This window comes from Salvelinus alpinus, chromosome 1, assembly GCF_045679555.1.
Source record: "Salvelinus alpinus chromosome 1, SLU_Salpinus.1, whole genome shotgun sequence".
Lineage (NCBI taxonomy): Eukaryota > Metazoa > Chordata > Actinopteri > Salmoniformes > Salmonidae > Salvelinus > Salvelinus alpinus.
In genome coordinates, this window is record NC_092086.1 from 41,866,383 (window position 1) to 41,876,080 (window position 9,698).

The 9,698-nt window shown below is 44.1% G+C and overlaps 1 protein-coding gene across 3 annotated transcripts in view; it reads right to left on the minus strand.

The window, feature by feature from the left end:
- LOC139576341 (uncharacterized) overlaps positions 1 to 4,444 on the minus strand; it is a 29,042-nt gene extending 24,598 nt beyond the window's left edge. Inside the window, exon 1 of one of the 3 annotated variants that reach the window (XM_071402361.1) lies at positions 4,176 to 4,444. The gene's annotated coding sequence lies outside the window, so the exon portion shown is untranslated. Of the gene's footprint in view, positions 1 to 4,030 lie in introns of all 3 variants that reach the window. The other 2 variants (XM_071402353.1, XM_071402345.1) reach the window with 2 other exon arrangements.
- Positions 4,445 to 9,698: the final 5,254 nt, after the last annotated feature.

Sequence of the window (9,698 nt, forward strand, 5' to 3'; positions counted from 1 at the left end):
AGATACAATGCTAATATTTGCGTAAACTCTTCACAGTTGTGTTCTGTGGGTGTCACCGAGTAGACTGATAACCCATTTCATTGATTCATATTCCAACCTTGTTTAACATTATGGAGTCTAAATATGGCATGATTCCACCAATTGTAACCTTATGCATCACTTTCAAAAGAGGTACTTTTATTTTGAAGGCAAACCGAAAAATCCACTATTGTGCCTAATCCTTATTGTGGCTTGCTTCACAATACATAACCTGGTCCGGTCAAGCCTCACCAGCCAGATGAAGCTAGCTGGCTGCTTATAACCCTGTTACCCAAAGCTAACATTAAGTAGCTGGCTAGCTATTTATTTTCATGAACTGAAGTTCAATTTCAATAGGTGAACAACAAGTGGCTACCTAGCTAATACTTACAAGGATTCCTAAATCATTGCTAAGAACAATGAAAATGACTGCAGTTTCTTCTGGTCATTGTTTTCAGGCTGGTTGTATTGGTGCTAGGTAGCAAGCTAAAGCTAGCTACCCCAGAAGTTGCGGTCGAACAAATAATGCTTTATTACCAACACGGTATTGTAAACACATCGTTCGTGGCCGGTATTTGCAGACTTTTCTGTACAGCTTTTACAGTGCTACTGATAGTAGTGGTGACGCGTGGCTTGCACGTGCAAATTCAGAACACACAACATTCTATAACAGAACTCTGTTATTTGACGTGTATCTTTTTTGACACGCAAAGACCCAAATGGCGTTCCATAGTATGTTGTGACGCTATTACTGTGCAACTCCGATAGGGCAACATCTGAAAAATAGCGCACTTGGTAGTATGTACCGGTGCTCAACCAGAGGGTGAAAGCCAACATCACGCACGACAGAGAACTGTTAATTGTCAAGGGCAATGAATTGCATTATCCTGGCAATGGATTTCGCCTTTGAGATTACTCTTTCAAATGACTGCTCGATCCACACAGCATACATTGTGGGCTAGGGTGTTAGGAATACTGTGTTGCACTCGTAGTGCAAAATTTTATGTGGCGTCATTTTGTCATGTAACTAGGTTATATAGGTATGCACATGAGCTTTGACATCGGTTTTGCACATCGGCGTTAAACTAGACATCAGGCCGATACCGATGTTGGCATTTTTAGCTAATATCGGACGATTCTGATAGATTTACTTATATATCGTGTATCACTACTAGAAACCAGCAAGCCTTTAGTTTCTGACAGTATTAAAGATAATTTCCATGTTGAGTAGACGTTATGGCCATATCGCAGCCAGGCAGCAACCACAGCAATCCAGGCAAAATTCTGAAAGTGGTGAGGTAGGCATAGCAACAGGGCTCTGAACCATGTCCATTATCCAGCGTCCCACTGGAAGAATTCAGAGCCTCAACACAGAAAATTAATTACTGCAGCTGCTGGCATATATACCCTCAAAACTGCGCAGCAACTGTCAGGACTGACAACTGTGATACCACTGAAGCAGCTATCTTGGCTGGACCAATGTCCGTAGCAGAATTATCAGGCCTTTATCTGGAAAGTACACATTACAGTAGTGACGACCATGGCAAACAATGGAGTGGCACTGCAGAAACCACTACTACAGTCCCAAGTCTGTGGTTAAAATAATCTCACGACTGCAGGCCAGTTGCCAGCTCTGACTTTACTCATAAGCGATGGTGACAGAAAGTGCCAAAGGTCATACAGTTCAGGCCACTGAACAATAAAAGCAGTAGAGACAGCATCCAAGATGGCCGATTCATGGACCGTCTATATCCGAGTTGCATACGGTTTAATCTGACTTCTATATGGGGCCGTCTATGGGAATTGTCTTTCTGGGCCAGACATCAGTTAAACTGCAGTACCGAAGCAAGACTGTAGGTGCAGTCGAAAGTGTGCTTCCAGACCGGAACCCTGGGCCTTGGTTCAGCCTGAGAGGGATCTGGTGAGTAGGGGACCAGTCCAGGGCAGGCAGAGGACACACCAATTTGAATATGTACAGTTTGGGGACGTCACTAAATCAACCTATTTAGCCTACTACGCCTGAGGGAAAGCCGAGCCACAAATTACTGTAGGCATCTCCCTGACAGCCCATGGCATAGGTCAGAGGAAGGGCAGAGCAAAGAGAACTGTCTGTCATAAAATCACGCCAGAATGCTATGGTATGAATTCCACATGGAATTGCATCTCTTCTGATTGTAGACATCTAAGCCCTTCTTTGGCCAACTGTTTCAGCAGGCTTACTAAAACATGTGCACGGCATTAAAGGAGAGACTTAAAATAGGTGTGACAGACAATGTAATAACCAAAATGCCTGCGGAGACATGAGTGGAAGAGGAATCCATTTTCAGCCTATTGTGAAAGTGAGGTGGGCAAGGGGAATTTGGTACCAAATGTCACAATGCTGGCACATTGGTTGAAAGTACAAAAATAACACTCTTTTGCTAAAACAAGATAAAGGATATTGAACCTGAAATCTGTCTTATAATTTGATTCATAGACATGACAGATACATTTTTAAAAAACGTAACAAGCCAGCAGCACTTGGGTAAAACAGGATCTACATTTAATTTCAAATGAATGCATTAGTCCCATGTCTGAGCGTGTCTCTATACCGCTGCCTCATTCACTTGCTTGCTTTGTGAGTCAGCCATCACTCATTAATGCACCAGAGGGTTGACTAGCATGTTGGAGCCTCTCTAAGCCAGACAAGGCCATGCCCAAAAAGTGCTCACAATCACCCTGAGATGCAATCTATTCCCGAGTGGCATCAATACCTCATGGCAGATCATTGACCTACCAATGCCCACTACCCCACCCTATATCGCTCATTGTCAGCCGAACATCAGGGGCAGAGGTTAGGCCTGTGGGCCATCTATAAGGATTAGTTGTAAATGTATATGGTACCTGCACGTTGAGGGTTTTGGAGACTAACGTTATTCACCATTGTTCTTTTGGAGAGAGGAGTGTGGTCTGGTTGCATAACATTAACACAAGCAAAAAATAGCTCCAAGTTCATGGCCTGAAGCCACAATGTTAGCCTATATGATAGAGTTTGAACAAATTGTGTTTTATTGCATTGAGAGTACAGTACTTGTCATGTCTCACGTTCTAATAATCATAAGAATTGGGTGAGCCTTCAAAGACCTCTCAACCTAATAAAGTATAGCACTTAAGCCATTCTACAAAAGTAGCCTGACTAATGCAAAAGACTAACAGAATTAGCCTAAATTACCCAACATTTCGCCTGGGGCAACGAACGAAGCCGTTCTCACTAGAGACCACTTGGCCGCACAGAACAATAGGCGTCAGCCATGGAGGTGCCACCGCCCCATTCTTCCCCTTCCAATTGCAATCGAATTCCGAATCTAAACATCCTCTTTATGGCTTGAGCCGCTCACTGGCAGAAGGAAAATGCAACGATTCACTTGCTCCTACTCTCGTTTTTGTGCGACCCAACAGACTCGTTCAGTTAGCAAGTAGCCTATTTGGTCAAGTTAACGTTTATGTCATGAATCTTGCCCTCGAGGCATAACTGAGCGGTTTCCGCTAGATAAGCCAGCTGCAAAGTCAAAATTTGCTTTATTTGAAACAATCACGAAAACAAAAGTGTGCTTTTTGGTCTTAATTTAAGGTTGGACATTAGGGTTAGCAGTGTGGTTAAGTTTAAAATCAGATTGTATGACTGTGGTTGTGCCAGTTAGTGACCACTCTGCAGACCTGCCTCCAGAACAAGATTCATGACGAAAAACGCTAACCTGCGTTTGCAATAGGAAATCATGAATTGGACTTGCAATGTCGACAAAGACATTCACCCATTATCTATGATTTTTAACCCATTGTTAACACATTATTAACCCATTCTACCCAGACTAACTACCAAAATCTAAATATAAAAATCTAATATTTTAGGAAACGAAAAACAATTGTTAAAGCATCACATCGTAACTTGCATTTGATATTTTCTGTGATTTAAGTGTAAATGTAATTACACAGCTAGCTAGCATGCTAACGCTCAACCAGTCTCAAGACTTACCAACGCAGTGTAGCTAGCTATAGCTTGATCTCCAGCTACGCCCAGTGTTTGACAATATCCTCAGACTCCTTTCAGAATCCTCGAATACAAAGTGTAACAAATTGGAAAATGAAACCGAACAAGATGAGAAACAGACCAAAGTTACCAAGAAACTTCTGTCGACCGCCGATTTCAGAAGTGATGCACGTCCCTTCCAAAGAAAGGAAAAGCGATTTGCAGTCCACGCACACACACTCTACTGGCCGGGAAGGATGGACAGGCAGAGAGGGTTTTACCACGGGATTGCGCGCGGGGGTGAAATTGAAAGGGATGAATAGCCAAGTAACTCGACTTTTTCCAGCTCACAACCAATCACTACCCCGGCTGGGATTTATTCAAATGAGGAATGATGTCACCCTACTTTCTTTCTTTCCATCCTTCCCAAGTTGCACCGGTTGTCTCCCCCTTCCCGTATCCCTCCACCAGTTTTCCCGCGTCCCCTCCCTCCATGCCGACTCCACGCTCATCCTGCACACACCTCCTGCAGTTTCTTTTCAACGGTGCATTCTCTCCACACAATGGTGGCATGTTAGAATTCTCCATTGGTTCTGGACCACTGGATGCTGAGATTTCAGCCACAAAGGGTACCACAGCATAGTCTGTCATATTTTGATTTTCTTTAGCTCTACTGCCATTTTAGTTACTACCATATTAATCTAATATGGTAATGAAACAAACATCTTTATTGGTTCTACAAGGACTAAAATTGTTCTGCTGCACAATCATAATGAATATTGATTGACACCTTTTAGCATGAGTGGTAAAGTTAAAGAATCAGGTAATATAATCATATCCATAAACACTATCTTCACAGAGATATTAATAACACTAGGTTTATTGCAGTGGCACATTGTTTATTGTAAGGACAAGATATCTAATCTGTTGCAGACAAGCCCCCACACAGACGAGACCAAACATGTTTGACCTGTCAAAGAAGAGGCTGCCACAAGAATCACCAGTGCATAAAGATACACAATTTTATGTCAGATTGTAACAGAGTCAGAGACATGGCGGAATCGAAGGAGACAGAAACAAGATGAAGAGGGAATAGAAACAGAGGAAGGTTGAAGGAGCTGCCGCTGTCTGTAGTGTTTTTCCCCCAGACACAATTGTCTCCCTTTACTGATTGTGGGCGTTTTTTCATAGGCTTTGTCTGTGTATGCCGCTCCTGTCTTCACACCAGACTTCTGAGACAGTCTCGGTGGGCATGCTGCCTGTCCGTCTGCACTGCTGTTGTTCAGCTCTCCCAGTGCAGCCAGAGCTGTCTACATGAGCCAGGCTTTTGTGCCAGGGTCTGCACTGACTAGGCAGCATTGTGCTTCACATTGTGTCCCCTTCAGCTCTCACCCTATGGAATTCATCATAACACACACACAAACACACACACACTTCCCCAGGATGTTTACCTCGGTGAACAGTTGCTCAATGGTGCGCTGACCTGTGTGGTTGTGTTATTGTTACACTGTCACTAGGCAATGTAAAGTAGCCTTCTGCTGCTACGCCTTTGTTGATATGCTAAGATTGATATCGCTTGTTTTGTATTCTATCATGCAATATCCCCAACCCCCTTCAGCTCTTCTCTCTCTCTCTCTCTCTCTCTCTCTCTCTCTCTCTCTCTCTCTCTCTCTCTCTCTCTCTCTCTCTCTCTCTCTCTCTCTCTCTCTCTCTCTCTCTCTCTCTCTCTCTCTCTCTCTCTCTCTCTCTCTCTCTCTCTCTCTCTCTCTCTCTCTCTCTCTCTCTCTCTCTCTCTCTCTCTCTCTCTCTCTCTCTCTCTCTCTCTCTCTCTCTCTCAAAATGATCAGCAAAGGTAAACCCTCTGGCCCACACCTACACAATTAGTTACACGGCCTTGACTAACAACACACACACACACACACACACACACACACACACACACACACACACACACACACACACACACACACACACACACACACACACACACACACACACACACACAGCAGTTAAACAGACCAAAGCAGACAGTAGAAATGTAGTGAAGGAAATGTATTGTGAGGTAAGCAGAGAAGTAGAAACATAGAAAAAACACTAAACAGAGGTACCACACACACACAAGAACTACCACACAAAGTAAAGAAAGGGAGAGGAAAAACAGAGAAAGGCAAGGAAAAGAGGGTGGGAGTTTGGGGGTCCTATACTATGTTCGGCCTGCCAGAGATGGACGTATTGGCTTGGTGAAACAGGCACAACAAAGAGAGGAAGTTTTTTTCCCACACAGGCTGTGGTGCGCTGCAGTGGAGACAGGAAGGGGCAGGGCAGTGTACTCGCCACCTAGTTCCCCTGTTATTTATCTCATTGTTGTTTCTCCTTGGCCAGCAGCTCAGCTGGGGCAACGCAGCACAAAAGAACTGGCGCACACTCAGTCAAACAAAGCCAAGCCTCTGGATGTTGTTGTGCTAAATTTGACAAGGAATACACACTAACATCTGCGAGCAGACACACACACAAGCTTGAGTGCTGTAATACAGGCTGTTCTCATATCAGTCAAATCACACAAAGGAGGAAGCAGGTATTGTGCAAAAAAAAAAAGGGAGACACCCATCTTATCAGACATAGTCCTTATCCTCAAAGGACATTCACAGACATGTGTTTCTGGTCGAGAAATGGGCTTAGAATATCTAGGACGTAAACATTACAACACGACACACAGTACATGGTAGCCTGTTCATCATTACATGCCTCTGAATACCATGTTCACAAGTTAGCACACGCCAGCAGTGCACCTGCTTCTGTTCTGTGTGAGCATGGGTTCCCAGGAGAACAGAACGTGCCAACACAGCATTACATTAACATGCTGCATACTAACACACTTGAAGAACATGTAACACAAAATCAGCACTGACTATATACTTACGACTACAGTCAATAATAACCTAATCTCACTGCGACATGCTGACTTGAACGTTTATGTTTAAACAAAATGTCATAATATAACATTTCAGATAAACAAAGATTGCTGTATCATACAACTGTATTATGCACACAGCCTAGTAAAATCCACAACTCATGTTATCACCTAGTTTCACTCTAAACACTAAAATAGAGGAGGCCTCGTGTCTCATGTGGCTAGCTTTAGAGAACTTTCTGTTTAATTGGTATTGTTACCCTGAAACCTGATGAAGTCCAGGCAGGCCAGTTTCTGGTTGATGGGTTAGTGGGAGTGCTTCCCAGCCCTTTCTGGCTGCATCCTGCTGTTAATAATGCATGCTGCTACTAAGGGTATCGGACAGCGGCCCCTCTCTATACCACTCAGACGAAGCTACATTATAAGCACTGACTGTGCAGATCTCTGCACTGATCTTCCCTCCCCATCTTGATGTGTACTTTTTAATTATGTGCATTTATCTAGACTCATCTCGGCCATGTTATCTCCTTTCACTTATTTTTTGTTTTGCGATGTGCAAGTGTACTGGCGTGTGGTAAATTTTGGCCCCTTAAAAACAAGCTACTTTAAACTATTTACCTCTCATCCCCTTTGTTTCTGTTTTCTCTCCTTTCTTTATGGCCTCAGACAGCTATTTATTTCCTTTGACTGGCTGACTGGTAGAGGTTATGTAGAGTCAGACAAGAGGTTACTTTCTCCCTCTAGTGGTGCTATCATACCACCACAGTCACAGGGGCACTGTACTGGGCAGGCACTGGCATGAGAAGCAATGATGATCTGATCAAGTACAATTCACCATGAATCCATATACATAGAAAACTGTCTTAAAGCAAGTTTGTCACATTACCCTTCAAAAGTTCATAACAGGTCAAATCAAATTTTATTGGTCACATACACATGGTTAGCAGATGTTAATGTGAGTGTAGCGAAATGCTTGTGCTTCCAGTTCCGACAGTGCAGTAATATTCAACGAGTAATCCAACAATTTCACAACTACCTTATACACACACACAAGCGTAAAGGGATGAATAAGAATATGTACATATAAATATATGGATGAGCGATGGCTGTGCAGCTTAGGCAAGATGCAATAGATGGTATAGTGTACAGTATATACATATGAGATGAGTAATGTAGGGTATGTAAACATTATATAAAGTGGCATTGTTTTAAGTGACTAGTGATACATTTATTACATCCAATTATTAAAGTAGCAAGAGATTTGAGTCTGTATGTTGGCAGCAGCCACTCAATGTTAGTGATGGCTGTTTAACAGTCTGATGGCCTTGAGATTGAAAAACAGCTTATGTCTCTTGGTCCCAGCTTTGATGCACCTGTACTGACCTCGCCTTCTGGATGATAGCGGGGTGAACAGGCAGTGGCTCGGGTGGTTGTTGTCCGTGATCTTTTTGGCCTTCCTGTGACATCGGGTGGTGTAGGTGTTCTGAAGGGGAGGTAGTTTGCCCCTTGGTGATGCGTTGCGCAGACCTCACTACCCTCTGGAGAGCCTTACGGTTGTGGGCGGAGTAGTTGCCGTACCAGGCGGTGATACAGCCCGACAGGATGCTCTCGATTGTGCATCTGGTAATGTTTGAGAGTATTTTTGGTGACAAGCCAAATTTCTTTAGCCTCCTGAGGTTGAAGAGGCGCTGTTGCGCCTTCTTCACCCCGCTGTCTGTGTGGGTGGACCATTTCAGTTTGTACGTGATGTACGCCGAGGAACTTAAAACTTTCCACCTTCTCCACTACTGTCCTGTCGATGTAGATAGGGGGGTGCTCCCTCTGCTGTTTCCTGAAGTCCACGATCATCTCCTTTGTTTTGTTGACGTTGAGTGTGAGGTTATTTTCCTGACACCACACTCCGAGGGCCCTCACCTTCTTGCTGTAGGCTGCCTCGTCATTGCTGGTAATCAAGCCTATCACTGTAGTGTTGTCTGCAAACTTGATGATTGAGTTGGATGCGTGCATGGCCACACATTCATGGGTTAACAGGGAGTACAGGAGAGGGCTGAGAACGCACCCTAGTGGGGCCCCAGTGTTAAGGATCAGAGGGGGGAGATGTTGTTTCCTACCCTCACCTCCTGGGGGTGGCCCGTCAAGAAGTCCAGGACCCAGTTGCACAGGGCGAGGTCGAGACCCAGGGTCTCGAGCTTAATGACGAGTTTGGGGGGGTAACTATGGTGTTAAATGCTGAGCTGTAGTCAATGAACAGCATTCTTACATAGGTATTCCTCTTGTCCAGATGGGTTAAGGCAGTGTGGAGTGTGATTGCGTCATCTGTGGACCTATTGGGGCGGTTAGCAAATTGGAGTGGGTCTAGGGAATCGGGTAGGGTGGAGGTGATATGATCCTTGACTCGTCTCTCAAAGCACTTCATGATGACAGAAGTGAGTGCTAGGAGGTGATAGTCATTTAGCTCAGCTATCTTAGATTTCTTGGGAACAGGAACAATGGTGGCCTTCTTGAAGCATGTGGGCACAGCAGACTGAGATTGGGATTGATTGAATATGTCGAGCACTGAGGTCGAGCACTCAACCGATATAACTAACAAAATGAAATGGTTGTTCTGCCTCAGTGACCATGAGGAGGATTAAATGTGAAATGTCCTTGACGAGAGAGAGCAGAAAAACAGGAACATGGACCACATCACCAGAAAATAGGACTTCTGCTTGGTAGAAATAAACAGCACGCTTTTCAATAGTTTTAATTGGAGGTGGTTTACTG